Source organism: Phyllobates terribilis, unplaced genomic scaffold (assembly GCF_046119375.1).
Source record: "Phyllobates terribilis strain yellow unplaced genomic scaffold, ASM4611937v1 Scaffold_1__5_contigs__length_1240528914, whole genome shotgun sequence".
Classification (NCBI taxonomy): Eukaryota; Metazoa; Chordata; class Amphibia; order Anura; family Dendrobatidae; genus Phyllobates; species Phyllobates terribilis.
Window position 1 is genome coordinate 599,324,255 of NW_027362761.1, and position 17,848 is coordinate 599,342,102.

General features: G+C 43.0%; 1 pseudogene; it reads right to left on the bottom strand.

The window, feature by feature from the left end:
• Positions 1-6,552, bottom strand: part of LOC141148951 (BOS complex subunit NCLN-like) — a 232,840-nt pseudogene extending 226,288 nt beyond the window's left edge.
• Positions 6,553-17,848: the final 11,296 nt, after the last annotated feature.

The following is a 17,848-nucleotide window of genomic DNA, read 5'->3' on the forward strand; positions in this document are numbered from 1 at the left end:
ATAGGGACCTGTATGTCACTATCTGGTCGTGATATTCCCGATATTATAGGGACCTGTATGTCACTATCTGGGCGTGATATTCCCGATATTATAGGGACCTGTATGGCATTATCTGGGCGTGATTCTCCTGATATTCTATGGATGCTGTATGGCACTATCTGGGCGTGATATTCCCGATATTATAGGGACCTGTATGGCATTATCTGGGCGTGATACTCCTGATATTCTATGGATGCTGTATGGCACTATCTGGGCGTGATATTCCCGATATTATAGGGACCTGTATGGCATTATTTGGGCGTGATATTCCCGATATTATAGGGACCTGTATGCCATTATCTGGGCGTTTTTGCCTGATATTATAGGTACCTGTATGGCACTATCTGGTCTTGAAATTCCCGATATTATAGGGACCTGTATGGCATTATCTGGGCGTGATATTCCTGATATTATAGGGACCTGTATGGCACTATCTGGGCGTGATATTCCCGATATTATAGGGACCTGTATGGCATTATCTGGGCGTGATATTCCTGATATTATAGGGACCTGTATGGCATTAACTGGGCGTGATATTCCCGATATTATAGGGACCTGTATGGCATTATCTGGGCGTGATATTCCTGTTTTTTAGGTACCTGTAAGGCATTAACTGGGCGTGATATTCCCGATATTATAGGGACCTGTATGGCACTATCTTGGCGTGATATTCCCGATATTATAGGGACCAGTATGGCATTATCTGGGCGTGATATTCCTGATATTATATGGACCTGTATGGCACTATCTGGGTGTGATATTCCTGATATTATAAGGACCTGTATGTCGCTATCTGGGCGTGATATTCCTGATATTATAGGGACCTGTATGGCACTATCTGGGCGTGATATTCCTGATATTATAGGGACCTGTATGTCACTATCTGGTCGTGATATTCCCGATATTATAGGGACCTGTATGTCACTATCTGGGCGTGATATTCCCGATATTATAGGGACCTGTATGGCATTATCTGGGCGTGATATTCCTGATATTATAGGGACCTGTATGGCACTATCTGGGCGTGATATTCCTGATATTATAGGGACCTGTATGGCATTACCTGGTTGTGATATTTCCGATCTTATAGGAACCTGTATGGCATTATCTGGGTGTGATATTCCCGATATTATAGGGACCTGTATGGCAATATCTGGGCGTGATATTCCCGATATTATAGGGAGCTGTATGGCATTATCTGGGTGTGATCTTTCCGATATTATATGGACCTGTATGGCATTATCTGGGCGTGATATTCCCGATATTATAGGGACCTGTATGGCATTATCTGGGTGTGATATTCCTGATATTATAGGGACCTGTATGGCATTATCTGGGCGTGATATTCCAGATATTATAGGAACCTGTATGGCACTATCTGGGCATGATATTCCCGATATTATAGGGACCTGTATGGCATTATCTGGGCGTGATATTTCTGATATTATAGAGACCTGTATGGCATTATCTGGGCGCGATATTTCTGATATTATAGGGACCTGTATGGCATTATCTGGGCGTGATATTCCCGATATTATAGGGACCTGTATGGCATTATCTGGGTGTGATATTACCGATATTATAAGGACCTGTATGGCATTATCTGGGCGTGATATTCCCGATATTATAGGGACCTGTATGGCATTATCTGGGTGTGATATTCCCGATATTATAGGGACCTGTATGGCACTATCTGGGCGTGATACTCCTGTTATTATAGGGACCTATATGGCATTATCTGGACGTGATATTCCTGATATTATAGGAACCTGTATGGCATTATCTGGGTGTGATATTCCTGATATTATATGGATACTGTATGGCATTATCTGGGTGTGATATTCCCAATATTATAGGGATCTGTATGGCACTATCTGGGCGTGATATTCCCGATATTATAGTGACCTCTATGACATTATCTGGGTGTGATATTCCCGATATTATAGGGATCTGTATGGCATTATCTGGGCGTGATATACCTGATATTATATGGACCTGTATGGCATTATCTGGGCGTGATATTCCTGTTATTATAGGGACCTGTATGGTACTATCTGGGTGTGATATTCCCGATATTATAGGGACCTGTATGGCATTATCTGGGCGTGATATACCTGATATTATAGGGACCTGTATGGCACTATCTGGGCGTGATATTCCCGATATTATATGGAACTGTATGGCACTATCTGGGTGTCATATTCCTGATATTATAGGGACCTGTATGGCATTATTTGGGCGTGATATTCCCGATATTATAGGGACCTGTATGGCATTATCTGGGCGTGATATTCCTGATATTATAGGGACCTGTATGGCATTATCTGGGCGTGATATTCCTGATATTATAGGGACCTGTATGGCACTATCTGGGCGTGATAATCCCGATATTATATGGACACTGTATGGCATTATCTGGGCGTGATATTTCCGATATTATAGGGACCTGTATGTCACTATCTGGGTGTGATATTCCTGATATTATAGGGACCTGTATGGCATTAACTTGGCGTGATATTCCTGATATTATACGGACCTGTATGGCATTATCTGGGCGTGATATTCCTGATATTATATGGACGCTGCATGGCACTATCTGGGCGTGATATTCCTGATATTATAGGGACCTGTATGGCATTATCTGGGCATGATATTCCCGATATTATAGGGACCTGTATGGCATTATCTGGCTGTGATATTCCTGATATTATAGGGACCTGTATGGCATTATCTGGGCGTGATATTCCTGATATTATATGGACACTGTATGTCGCTATCTGGGCGTGATATTCCTGATATTATAGGGACCTGTATGGCACTATCTGGGCGTGATATTCCTGATATTATAGGGACCTGTATGTCACTATCTGGTCGTGATATTCCCGATATTATAGGGACCTGTATGTCACTATCTGGGCGTGATATTCCCGATATTATAGGGACCTGTATGGCATTATCTGGGCGTGATTCTCCTGATATTCTATGGATGCTGTATGGCACTATCTGGGCGTGATATTCCCGATATTATAGGGACCTGTATGGCATTATCTGGGCGTGATACTCCTGATATTCTATGGATGCTGTATGGCACTATCTGGGCGTGATATTCCCGATATTATAGGGACCTGTATGGCATTATTTGGGCGTGATATTCCCGATATTATAGGGACCTGTATGCCATTATCTGGGCGTTTTTGCCTGATATTATAGGTACCTGTATGGCACTATCTGGTCTTGAAATTCCCGATATTATAGGGACCTGTATGGCATTATCTGGGCGTGATATTCCTGATATTATAGGGACCTGTATGGCACTATCTGGGCGTGATATTCCCGATATTATAGGGACCTGTATGGCATTATCTGGGCGTGATATTCCTGATATTATAGGGACCTGTATGGCATTAACTGGGCGTGATATTCCCGATATTATAGGGACCTGTATGGCATTATCTGGGCGTGATATTCCTGTTTTTTAGGTACCTGTAAGGCATTAACTGGGCGTGATATTCCCGATATTATAGGGACCTGTATGGCACTATCTTGGCGTGATATTCCCGATATTATAGGGACCAGTATGGCATTATCTGGGCGTGATATTCCTGATATTATATGGACCTGTATGGCACTATCTGGGTGTGATATTCCTGATATTATAAGGACCTGTATGTCGCTATCTGGGCGTGATATTCCTGATATTATAGGGACCTGTATGGCACTATCTGGGCGTGATATTCCTGATATTATAGGGACCTGTATGTCACTATCTGGTCGTGATATTCCCGATATTATAGGGACCTGTATGTCACTATCTGGGCGTGATATTCCCGATATTATAGGGACCTGTATGGCATTATCTGGGCGTGATTCTCCTGATATTCTATGGATGCTGTATGGCACTATCTGGGCGTGATATTCCCGATATTATAGGGACCTGTATGGCATTATCTGGGCGTGATACTCCTGATATTCTATGGATGCTGTATGGCACTATCTGGGCGTGATATTCCCGATATTATAGGGACCTGTATGGCATTATTTGGGCGTGATATTCCCGATATTATAGGGACCTGTATGGCATTATCTGGGCGTTTTTGCCTGATATTATAGGTACCTGTATGGCACTATCTGGTCTTGAAATTCCCGATATTATAGGGACCTGTATGGCATTATCTGGGCGTGATATTCCTGATATTATAGGGACCTGTATGGCACTATCTGGGCGTGATATTCCCGATATTATAGGGACCTGTATGGCATTATCTGGGCGTGATATTCCTGATATTATAGGGACCTGTATGGCATTAACTGGGCGTGATATTCCCGATATTATAGGGACCTGTATGGCATTATCTGGGCGTGATATTCCTGTTTTTTAGGTACCTGTAAGGCATTAACTGGGCGTGATATTCCCGATATTATAGGGACCTGTATGGCACTATCTTGGCGTGATATTCCCGATATTATAGGGACCAGTATGGCATTATCTGGGCGTGATATTCCTGATATTATATGGACCTGTATGGCACTATCTGGGTGTGATATTCCTGATATTATAAGGACCTGTATGGCATTATCTGGGCGTGATATTCCCGATATTATAGGGACCTGTATGGCATTATCTGGACGTGATATTCCAGATATTATAGGGACCTGTATGGCACTATCTGGGCGTGATATTCCCGATATTATAGGGACCTGTATGGCATTATCTGGGCGTGATATTCCTGATATTATAGGGACCTGTATGGCACTATCTGGGCGTGATATTCCCGATATTATAGGGACCTGTATGGCATTATCTGGACGTGATATTCCTGATATTATATGGACCTGTATGGCATTATCTGGGCGTGATATTCCCGATATTATAGGAACCTGTATGGCATTATCTGGGCGTGAGATTCCTGATATTATAGGGACCTGTATGGCATTATCTGGGTGTGATATTCCTGATATTATAGGGACCTGTATGGCATTATCTGGGCGTGATATTCCTGATATTATAGGGACCTGTATGGCATTATCTGGGTGTGATATTCCCGACATTATAGGGACCTGTATGGCATTATCTGGGCATGATATTCCCGATATTATAGGGACCTGTATGGCACTATCTGGGCATTATATGCATTAATTATATGGACACTATCTCAGCGTTAAATGCATAAATTATATGGACACCATATGACATTAATTGAGTTCTGTATGGACCAATTATATACACAATATGTGGCACAACCAGGGCCCCAAATGTGCTAATTATATAAATGCTATATGTCACCTTATACACTATTTATGGGGACAGGGTTAAAGAAATGTAGCACAAACGATTGGAGTTGTTCTCCCTGCAATACTCTGTCCATGGTCCGCAGATCACGGCCATTATGATACATGGTACATGACAGTAGAACCTATATATAAAAATATCCGACAAATAGGTCATTGATGTAAAATAAAAGAGACCTTTATTACAATAAGTAGGGTACATGGTGGCACAGAAAAGCAGCACCCACACCTGATAACACCCCCTAATGAAGGACACAGCGAAACGCGCGTCGGGGTGAGCACCACACTAACAGCAGGACCATTGAACCCAGAGCCACTTCATATACGTGCATGCTTTATGGATCATTGAACCCAGAGTTACTATACAACGTGCATGTTTCACAAATCAGGTACGAACCATTTGAATACCATATAACTATGTACAACTATGTATATGGATATGATAAGCAACTAATGCAATGTACTAACAATCACTTAGACTTTCAGATGTTACCTATCTTTTGATAGGGACATATACTGCTGGTCACATCCCTGGTTGTACCTAATTTAGCTACAAGCTCCTAGCATCTGGGATTGATACCCCGCCAGTGTAGCAGTTTTCAGTGGCAGTCATATTGGATCTCTAAATCAGAGTGGTTTTACTGTCATTTAGCTCTGATATCCTGTCTGTATGCAATAATCAACCGTATGTTTTAACATGTTATTATCATGTGTGTGTGCTCCTTTTCTGTGCCACCATGTACCCTACTTATTGTAATAAAGGTCTCTTTTATTTTACATCAATGACCTATTTGTCGGATATTTTTATATATAGCTTCTAATTTCGTTCCGATTGGTCTATCCAATCTAGTCAGCAGATATACATATTTCTACTATGATGATGTTCATGACTATTAAGTCTATATGCAAATTGAAATGTATATTATCTGCTTGCCCTCTGCAATTTTTTCGATGGTACATGACAGGTCTTATATCCTACAGCAAGCCCCTTTCTGTGATCCGGCTCAGGACTCCGTGTCCTTATTGACCAGTCGCTCCGGTATTGGTCGGTGATCGGTCGGCTCATCAGTGATCAGTAATGGTTGGACACTCACCGTGACTGCGCCCCTCCAGGCCGTACTTCTGCATCCGATAGACGGTGAACCCCAGCGCAGGTGACCCAGGGAGGAGCATCAGCAGCACTACAACCTCCATCATCCCATGCTGGGAGCTGCGGTCACTCATGGCTGCTCCTCTTCATACACAGCTGATTACTGACCATCATCTCATTGTCCCACTGACACCATCTGCCTAATCGGCGTCTGAGGCCGGGGTGACCCGTCTGCCATATAGGATATAATATCCAGGAGCTGTAGACCCCGCGCCCCCAGGGAGGACAGGATGGGAATCACTGGGATATTAGAAAATCTAAATATATAAGGGAATTAAAGGAAACTCCCCAATAAACGGGACGTTCAGGGTTCAGAACAATTACCCCCATGTTCCTACACTCAAGTCAGTCTGTTTCCCAGTTTGGCATCAGGGTTACAACAGTAAGGAAGCGGAAGGGGAGGGGTCTCCATACTCTCCGCCCCTTCTGATATTGGAGGATACGGGTCGGGTCCATCGAATCATTATCGTAAGGGGACAGTTGTAATCATTGATTGACTTTTGGGCCACCATCATGGACAAGACTGATATTTGGGGACCCCAGACCCCTGGTACTCCCAGTGCCAGACAATTGGTTCCTGCCATACAAATATAATTTCAGATTATTTATTTTATTTACCGTCCTTCAGCTCGATCTCGAGCCATGGCGACTTGATGGATGAACGTTCTGTAGGAAGATCGATCTTGTGCAGCCTAGAGAGGTCCACCAGGGTCTTCTCCGCCGTTATCTTGATAGTATCAAGCCAACTGGTTGTTTTTCTTCCTCTTCGTCTTGCTCCTTCTATTCTTCCAACCATAATGTCCTTCTCCACGGATTGCTCTCGTCTGCTGATGTGTCCACAGTAGGCAAGTCGTAGCTTGGTGATCCTTGCTTGGAGTGACATGTCTGTCTTGATTTGTTCCCAGAATTGATTTGTTTGTTCTTCTCACCATCCATGGTACTGACAACGCCTTTGAAATGTGGTGCTGGAGAAGGAGGTTGTCAGGACGACACCGGCAGGATCATACAATATCCCACCGCTGCCACCAATTTGTCAGGTCGACACCGGCAGGATCATACAATATCCCACCGTGCCGTCACGCTGTCCGTATTTCGTCCGGAGTCGCGAGCACGCGATCCAGACTACTCTCTACATAGGTATCGGTAAGCGACCAGTGAGCATATGGCTCAACACCCTGGGTTCCACAGCCTGGAATCCGTGTTTAACGCCCTCCGTACGGTCACTGTCAGCTTCATGATAGCCCAATTATTAATATTCTCTGCCACCACCGGCCGAGTTTAAAATATAATACAGGCCTGGCCGGACGCCTGCGTTCTGGTAGCGTATGGCTTCGGGGAAGGGAACGATTACAGAACAAAAGAAACAGAACTATTAAATTTTATATTTAATCCAAAAGGGAGGCAGTGTTTAGGAAAGATATATACAGGGATGTTACAAAGGGGACATTAAAATACATAGGCAGTTACATAAAATAAACAGGAGGAAAGAGAAGATAACTTACTTACACAATACGATCGCGGAGACGATTCAATATAGGTGGAGGAGGGGCTCTCCAGATTATGCTGTTATTGAACAGGACCCGTTGCTTATAATTCTTATTCCCCCCCTGGCAATGAGTGCTCCTGTCTTCTCCATAGACTCTTTTATACCTAAGGGTAGATCTGCCCACACGCCCCTTGTGGTGACATCATGTGGGCCGGTCTCCAGCCCGTACATTTTTATTAGAAACGCTAACTTCTGCGATAACTCATCGCTCGTTGATCGCAGAAGCTAGCAAACTACGCCATTTTTTCCCTTATGATTTTATCTTTATTTTGATATCACACTTCACATAGCTGCAGTCTGCCATTCTGGAGTTTTTGTGCTGCAGCTCCCTGATTTTGGTTACAGCCCTGGAAAACTACCTACACATTCCTGGGCTGATTTGGTCACTACCCATTTGGGTCTCGTTATTGCCGGACATATGGAACTCATACTATTTCATATCTAATATCGGAGCCGATCTGGCTATGGCTGGTGGCCAAGAATTGTCTGTTGGTCTCTTTGAACTTAACGAACCATTTCCTCTTTCCTCCAAACTCATTACTTAGGAGAAGGTGTCAATCTATCTCTGGTCTGTGTTAAGAGGAAATACATTTGCATTTTAGCTTGTGACACTTCATGTGTAAAGCCTTTTGGCTGTGGGGGATAATTTGCAGGAAGACACAGAATAATTGTCATCTCTGGACAAACACTACAGGAGAGGGCATGGGAGAAGGGCTAATATTCTGTTAATCTGTCCCTGACATTAATATTTTCCTGACAGGCGTCCATTCTTCTTCTGTCTTGTTTCTTTATAGTCCAAATTTCGCATCCGTATGTTACCACAGAAAAGACCAAACTGTGTACGAGCCGTGTCTTCATCTCCAGTGAAATGTTCCTCGATTTGAAGACCTTGTCCAGAGACTTCATTGTTGATTTGCCCATGGCTATTCTCCTATTGACTTCCCGTGTCTTCGCCGCATCTTGAGTGATCATTGATCTGAGTAGGCTGAATTCCTTTACAACTTCTAGTTCGTGGCTGTCCACCACAGTTGTGTCCTGTCATACCTGGCAATAGTCAATATCTTTGTCTTCTTTGTGTTGAGTAGGAGTCCCATGTTCGAGCCTTCCATCTTGACCATCTGTAATAAGTTCTTCATTCCATCTACGCTTGTTGCTATCAATGTTGTATCAATGATTCGTCCAGCAATTTTGATTCCTTCTTCTTTTTTTGGCAAGTCCAGCCTTGCTGAAAATATATTCTGCACATAAACTGAAGAGAATTGTGAAAGAACAGATTCCATTTTGCATATGTGGTCTCCATCTGGTCTTGTAATCCCCGTGTCCTAGTGATCAAGTAACACTGATTGGCGGGGAAGTTTCACATTTCTATTCACGTCCCTAAAGTTCCTATTGGCTCATAGTTCAGAGCGAACTTTTACTTGGTCTGTGATCTTATTTAAAGTGCCTACATGTGCTAATAAAGCAGAAGTCCAGCGTACACCATACAAGGCTGTAATGTATTGATTTCCCGAGCGCTCGTAAAACAAATCTTATCAATTTGGAGATCGAAAGTCATAGAAGAGAGCACATTTCGCTCACAAGAATATAATTTCATTTCATCACTGCAATGAAGAGAACCTTCCGCTATCAGTGAATGGAAACAATAAAAACCTTGATCTTAAAACCTTATACTTTTCACAGCTGAGGGTTTGTTACAATTGTATACAGTCTATATAATATCCTCTGGGAGCTTCATAGCAAATGGCGCAAATCTTTTCAGGAGTTTATTACAATGTATCAGGCTGGAGTTCAGTTCACAGAGGATTGTTCAGACTGGATACAGCTGCAACAACCTTTCAGTTGTGAGTTCTGGATGGCCATATAATGTGACTTTGCACCCCGCCGGTCTCCAGCGAAGCGACGTGACCCATGAGGCAGCAAAGTGACATACAGAGGGAAGGCGTGATCCAAACATCCTGCCCCCCGACAACATCCTTCAGTGACTTAAATTATTCTGGGACCCCAAGAGTCTGAGCATCATTATCCTAAACCTTAAAGAAGCCCTCCTCCTCCTCCTCCTCACATCAAAGTTTTTATCCTCTTAATATATTGCAATAATGATATTATACAGCACTGTGTACTTACAATTGCTCATTTTGCTTTTTTACCCAGATAATTCTTCTCTTTTCTCTACTCTATGTAGAAACAGGAAGTCTCTTGTCCCTGCATTTATCTTTCCCCCTCTTCAACTCCTGACCCAGCTGCTTCCTCCTCCCGCTGCCATAGACCTTTGCAGTGATGACTCATGCAGGGAAAATTGACCTCCTGTTTCTACATAGACCTTAGAAGGATTCAGCTCCTCAGTATTTTAATCACATGATGTCATAGATCTAATGGAAAAGAGAAGAATCAGCCGGGTAGAAAAACAAAATGAGCAATTGTGTAAGTGCACAGTGCTGTATAATATGACTGCACTATATTAAGAGGATGAAAATGTTGATGGGAGAGAAAGGAGGAAGAGGAGGAGGAGGAGGAGGGCTTATTAAATATAATGAACTGCAGGGAACGCGCAGCATCCATCTGCAGACAGGAAGGGTGAGTGTTCTCCGTTCTGTCTGCGCCGTGCAGGTTCCTCATCAGATTTCTGCAGATGTTAATAACGGAAAAATAGACAAAATCTATCAGAAAGATGAAGAATCGGAAGCGATTTCGATCAGTGATATAAAAATAGAAAACGACTAAAAATTAATAAAACTTTCTACCACTTCGCTTGCTGCCACTGAAGTGTGAATATTTTTTTTGTCCTTTGTGCACACACAGCTGGTATACTTGTATCATCCAGGACTGAAATCGCTCCAGATCACACTGCTGGTATACTTGTATCATCCAGGACTGAAATCGCTCCAGATCACACTGCTGGTATACTTGTATCATCCAGGACTGAAATCGCTCCAGATCACACTGCTGGTATACTTGTATCATCCAGGACTGAAATCGCTCCAGATCACACTGCTGGTATACTTGTATCATCCAGGACTGAAATCGCTCCAGATCACACTGCTGGTATACTTGTATCATCCAGGACTGAAATCGCTCCAGATCACACTGCTGGTATACTTGTATCACCCAGGACTGAAATCGCTCCAGATCACACTGCTGGTATACTTGTATCACCCAGGACTGAAATCGCTCCAGATCACACTGCTGGTATACTTGTATCATCCAGGACTGAAATCGCTCCAGATCACACTGCTGGTATACTTGTATCATCCAGGACTGAAATCGCTCCAGATCACACTGCTGGTATACTTGTATCACCCAGGACTGAAATCGCTCCAGATCACACTGCTGGTATACTTGTATCATCCAGGACTGAAATCGCTCCAGATCACACTGCTGGTATACTTGTATCACCCAGGACTGAAATCGCTCCAGATCACACTGCTGGTATACTTGTATCATCCAGGACTGAAATCGCTCCAGATCACACTGCTGGTATACTTGTATCATCCAGGACTGAAATCGCTCCAAATCACACTGCTGGTATACTTGTATCATCCAGGACTGAAATCGCTCCAGATCACACTGCTGGTATACTTGTATCATCCAGGACTGAAATCGCTCCAGATCACACTGCTGGTATACTTGTATCATCCAGGACTGAAATCGCTCCAGATCACACTGCTGGTATACTTGTATCATCCAGGACTGAAATCGCTCCAGATCACACTGCTGGTATACTTGTATCATCCAGGACTGAAATCGCTCCAGATCACACTGCTGGTATACTTGTATCACCCAGGACTGAAATCGCTCCAGATCACACTGCTGGTATACTTGTATCACCCAGGACTGAAATCGCTCCAGATCACACTGCTGGTATACTTGTATCACCCAGGACTGAAATCGCTCCAGATCACACTGCTGGTATACTTGTATCACCCAGGACTGAAATCGCTCCAGATCACACTGCTGGTATACTTGTATCATCCAGGACTGAAATCGCTCCAGATCACACTGCTGGTATACTTGTATCATCCAGGACTGAAATCGCTCCAGATCACACTGCTGGTATACTTGTATCATCCAGGACTGAAATCGCTCCAGATCACACTGCTGGTATACTTGTATAACCCAGGACTGAAATCGCTCCAGATCACACTGCTGGTATACTTGTATCACCCAGGACTGAAATCGCTCCAGATCACACAGCTGGTATACTTGTATCATCCAGGACTGAAATCGCTCCAGATCACACTGCTGGTATACTTGTATCATCCAGGGCTGAAATCGCTCCAGATCACACTGCTGGTATACTTGTATCATCCAGGACTGAAATCGCTCCAGATCACACTGCTGGTATACTTGTATCATCCAGGACTGAAATCGCTCCAGATCACACTGCTGGTATACTTGTATAACCCAGGACTGAAATCGCTCCAGATCACACTGCTGGTATACTTGTATCACCCAGGACTGAAATCGCTCCAGATCACACAGCTGGTATACTTGTATCATCCAGGATTGAAATCGCTCCAGATCACACTGCTGGTATACTTGTATCATCCAGGGCTGAAATCGCTCCAGATCACACTGCTGGTATACTTGTATCACCCAGGACTGAAATCGCTCCAGATCACACTGCTGGTATACTTGTATCATCCAGGACTGAAATCGCTCCAGATCACACTGCTGGTATACTTGTATCATCCAGGACTGAAATCGCTCCAGATCACACTGCTGGTATACTTGTATCATCCAGGACTGAAATCGCTCCAGATCACACTGCTGGTATACTTGTATCACTCAGGACTGAAATCGCTCCAGATCACACTGCTGGTATACTTGTATCATCCAGGACTGAAATCGCTCCAGATCACACTGCTGGTATACTTGTATCATCCAGGACTGAAATCGCTCCAGATCACACTGCTGGTATACTTGTATCACTCAGGACTGAAATCGCTCCAGATCACACTGCTGGTATACTTGTATCATCCAGGACGGAAAACGCTCCAGATCACACTGCTGGTATACTTGTATCATAGAATCATAGAATGGTAGAGTTGGAAGGGACCTCCTGGGTAATCTGGTCCAACCCCCGGCTCAAAGCAGGATTCACTAGATCATCTCAGACAGATGTCTGTCCAGCCTCTGTTTGAAGACGTCCATTGAAGGGGAACTCACCACCTCTCGTGGCAGCCTGTTCCACTCATTAATCACCCTAACTGTCAAAAAGTTTTTTCTAATATCTAATCTGTGTCTCCTCCCATTTAGTTTCATCCCATTGCTTCTAGTCATTCCTTGTGCAAATGAGAATAAAGATGATCCTTCTACAATGTGACAGCCCTTGACATATTTGTAGACAGCTATTAAGTCTCCTCTCAGTCTTCTTTTTTGCAAGCTAAACATTCCCAAATCCTGCAACCGTTCCTTATAGGACATGGTTTGCAGACCAGTCACCATTCTGGTCGCTCTTCTCTGAACTTGCTCCAGTTTGTCTATGTCTTTTTTAAAATGTGGTGCCCAAAACTGTACACAGTATTCCAGATGAGGTCTGACCAAAGAGGAGTAAAGACCGATAATGACTTCACGTGATCTAGACTGTATGCTTCTGTTAATACATCCCAGAATTGTATTTGCCTTTTTTGCTGCTGCATCACACTGTTGACTCATGTTCAGTCTATGATCTATTAGTATACCTAAGTCTTTTTCACATGTACTGTTGCTTAGCTCTATTCCTCCCATTCTGTATATGCTTTTTTCATTTTTATTGCCCAGATGTAGTACTTTGCATTTTTCCCTGTTAAAAACCATTCTGTTGGTTGCTGCCCACTGCTCCAGTTTATTTAGGTCTTTTTGAATCCTCTCTCTCTCTTCTCTAGTATTAGCTATCCCTCCTAGCTTTGTGTCATCAGCAAATTTAATCAGTTTACCCTCAATTCCTTCATCTAAATCATTGATAAAGATGTTGAACAATACAGGTCCCAGGACGGAGCCCTGTGGTACCCCACTTGAGACATTCATCCAGCTGGATGTGAAGCCATTTACAACCACCCTTTGAGTCCGATCACTAAGCCAGTTATGAATCCACCTAACAGTTGCCTGGTCCATTGCATACTTGGTCATTTTTTCAATAAGGATGGTGTGAGATACTTTGTCAAATGCTTTGCTGAAGTCAAGATATACTATATCTACAGCATTTCCCTGATCCACCCAGTCAGTGATTCTGTCATAGAAGGAAATTAAGTTAGTCTGACATGACTTGTTAGTTACAAACCCATGCTGACTCTGGTTAATCACTTCATTCTTATCCATGTACTTACATACATGTTGTTTAATAATTTGTTCAAAGATCTTTCCTGGTATAGAAGTCAGACTCACCGGCCTATAGTTCCCTGGGTCCACCTTCTTCCCCTTTTTGAAGATAGGAACAACATTTGCTCTTCTCCAGTCTTCTGGGACTTCTCCTGTTCTAAAAGAATTTTCAAAGATTATGGAGAGTGGTTCTAAAATTTCTTCTACGATCTCCTTCAGTACTCTGGGGTGTAATTCATCTGGACCTGGAGACTTGAACTCATTTATGTTAGCTAAATATTCCCTCACAATCTTTCTGTTTACAGATAACTTGGATTCCTCTATTCCTTTAAAAGGACAGTGAAGATCAGTTAATGTTGCATTTTCTTTCTGAGAGAAAACAGATGCAAAATAGGAATTAAAAAGTTCGGCCTTCTCAACATCCTCTCTTACCATTTCTCCATTTTCATCCTGTAAAAATTCTATAGCATCTTTGACTTTTCTTTTACTTTTGACATACCCCCAAAATCCTTTTTTATTGCTTTTGACATCTCTTGCAAGCCTTAATTCATTGTCAGCTTTAGCTAACCTGATACGTGCCCTGCAGGATCTGCAGACTACATTATAATCTTCTTTAGATATGCCTCCCTCTTTCCATTTAATAAACATTTCTTTCTTTCTTTTTAGCATGTGTTTAAGTTCTGTGTTCATCCATCCTGGTTTCCTTAAATGCTTCCCATTCTTCCTACTTTTCGGGATTGTTAACGATTGTGCTTTGAGAATCTCATTTTTAAAAATTTCCCATCCTTCCTGGACATTTTTGTCCTTAAGGACATCCAGCCATTGGATCCCTCCTATTCTCTTTCTGAGTCTCTTAAAATCTGCCTTTCTGAAATCTAACCTTGAAGTTTGAGTCTTCACATGTCTTCCTCCTCTAGTTATCCAAAATTCTAAAATAGCATGATCGCTGCCTCCTAGGGTCCCAGCCACCTTTACCTCCTCAACCATTTCCTCCCTGTTTATAAGGATTAGATCCAAAGTAGCAGATCCCCTTGTTTTCTCCCCTACCTTTTGGAAGATAAAGTTGTCAGCAAGAGAGGATAAGAATTTGCTTGACCTGTTAGTTTTACTTGAGAGAGATTCCCAACAAATGTCTGGATAGTTGAAATCTCCCATGACCACTACGTCATATTTGTTGGAGAACTTGGTCATTTGATACATAAAGAGTTCATCCATATCTTCAGCTTGCCCAGGTGGCCTGTAGTAAATGCCTACAATGGTGTCCTTTCCGTTGTTCTCTCCTTGTATTCTTACCCAAACAGTTTCCACAGAACTCCCAGTCTCTGAAGCTTCAATCTCTGTGCAGATATTCGCTTTTCTAACATACAATGCGACACCTCCTCCTCGTTTATCAAGTCTGTTTCTTGCAGATAAGTTGTATCCTTTTAGCCTTTTATTCCAATCATGTGTATCGTCCCACCAAGTTTCAGTGATTCCAATGACATCATATTCCTTTTCCTGCATTAGTAGTTCCAATTGTCCTTGTTTGTTGCCCATGCTTTGTGCATTTGTATAAAAACATTTTAGTTTGTGATTGGTTTCTCTTCCTCCCATATTTTTATTATTTAAATTGTTTTGTCTTTGTTCTTCCTTTCCACTTCCAGTAGCAGAGATCTCAATAGTATTTGTCAGTTGTATGGCTTTTTCTGGCCTTTTGCTTCCCTTCCCACATTGTTCTAGTTTAAAGCTCTTCTGATGAGTGTAGCAAGGCGACTTCCAAATACATGTTTTCCAGTCTTCGTAAGGTGCACCCCATCTCTAGCAAGTAGTCCATCGTATAGGTAATTCATTCCGTGATCCAGAAATCCAAATCCTTGTTGACGGCACCATCGACGTAGCCAGTTGTTCACCTGTAGAATCTTATTCCACCTCATTGTTCCATGGCCATCCACTGGGAGGATGGATGAGAAGACCACCTGCGCTCCCAATTCTTTCACTTTCTTGCCTAAGTCTTCAAAGTCACTGCAGATGGTTTCCAGGTCCTTTCTTGCGGTGTCATTTGTCCCCACATGTATTAGCAGGAATGGGTAGTGATCTGTAGGTCTGAAGAGTCTTGATATCCTGTCAGACACATCTTTAATTTTTGCTCCTGGAAGACAGCACATTTCTCTTGAGGTTATGTCTGGTCTGCAGATAGCGGCCTCTGTTCCTCTTAACAGGGAATCCCCCATGACCACCACTCTCCGTTTTTTCTTCACAACATTCTTCTTTCTCCATCCAGGAGGATTCTGAGGGCTTACAAGGTTATTCATTGCTGGCAAAGTCTTATTTTGCTGTATTTCTTCATGGTTCTCCTGCGTGAGAGCCTGGTACTGGTTCCTGAGCAGTATGGGTGCTGACTGCCTCTCGATCCTCCTGCTTCTGTGGGTCACATGCTTCCATTCCTCTGTTTCGTCAGGTGCAGTTCGAATTTCTTCTCTTTCTGAATCATGAAGAGATAATTCTGCTCTGTCTAAGAACTCTTCACCTTCCTTAATGATTTTCAAGGTAGTTAACCTCTCTTCTAGATTTCGCAACTTTTCCTCCAACAGGGACACAAGCTTGCATTTCTGGCATGTGAAGTTTGGCTTTTCCACTGGCAAGTCTGTGAACATGTAGCAGGATATGCAGCTCACCAAATGGCTCCTGGACTCTTCCATGTTCTTATTGTTAATGTTCTGAAAACAGTGAAAAAAGCTTCAAAAAAAAGCTTCAAAATGCGGCGCGCGGTTTACCGATGTCCTCTTTTCAGCTCCAACAGCCAAAATCCAGTGTTCTTTGAGCTCGCGGAGACTCTTCACTTACCCCAAAATGCAGTGGGAATATGCAAATTATCTCCTCAGGACTCCTCCCCTGGTTTTGGTATCATCCAGGACTGAAATCGCTCCAGATCACACTGCTGGTATACTTGTATCATCCAGGACTGAAATCGCTCCAGATCACACTGCTGGTATACTTGTATCATCCAGGACTGAAATCGCTCCAGATCACACTGCTGGTATACTTGTATCATCCAGGACTGAAATCGCTCCAGATCACACTGCTGGTATACTTGTATCATCCAGGACTGAAATCGCTCCAGATCACACTGCTGGTATACTTGTATCATCCAGGACTGAAATCGCTCCAGATCACACTGCTGGTATACTTGTATCATCCAGGACTGAAATCGCTCCAGATCACACTGCTGGTATACTTGTATCATCCAGGACTGAAATCGCTCCAGATCACACTGCTGGTATACTTGTATCATCCAGGGCTGAAATCGCTCCAGATCACACTGCTGGTATACTTGTATCATCCAGGACTGAAATCGCTCCAGATCACACTGCTGGTATACTTGTATCATCCAGGACTGAAATCGCTCCAGATCACACTGCTGGTATACTTGTATCATCCAGGACTGAAATCGCTCCAGATCACACTGCTGGTATACTTGTATCATCCAGGACTGAAATCGATCCAGATCACACTGCTGGTATACTTGTATCATCCAGGACTGAAATCGC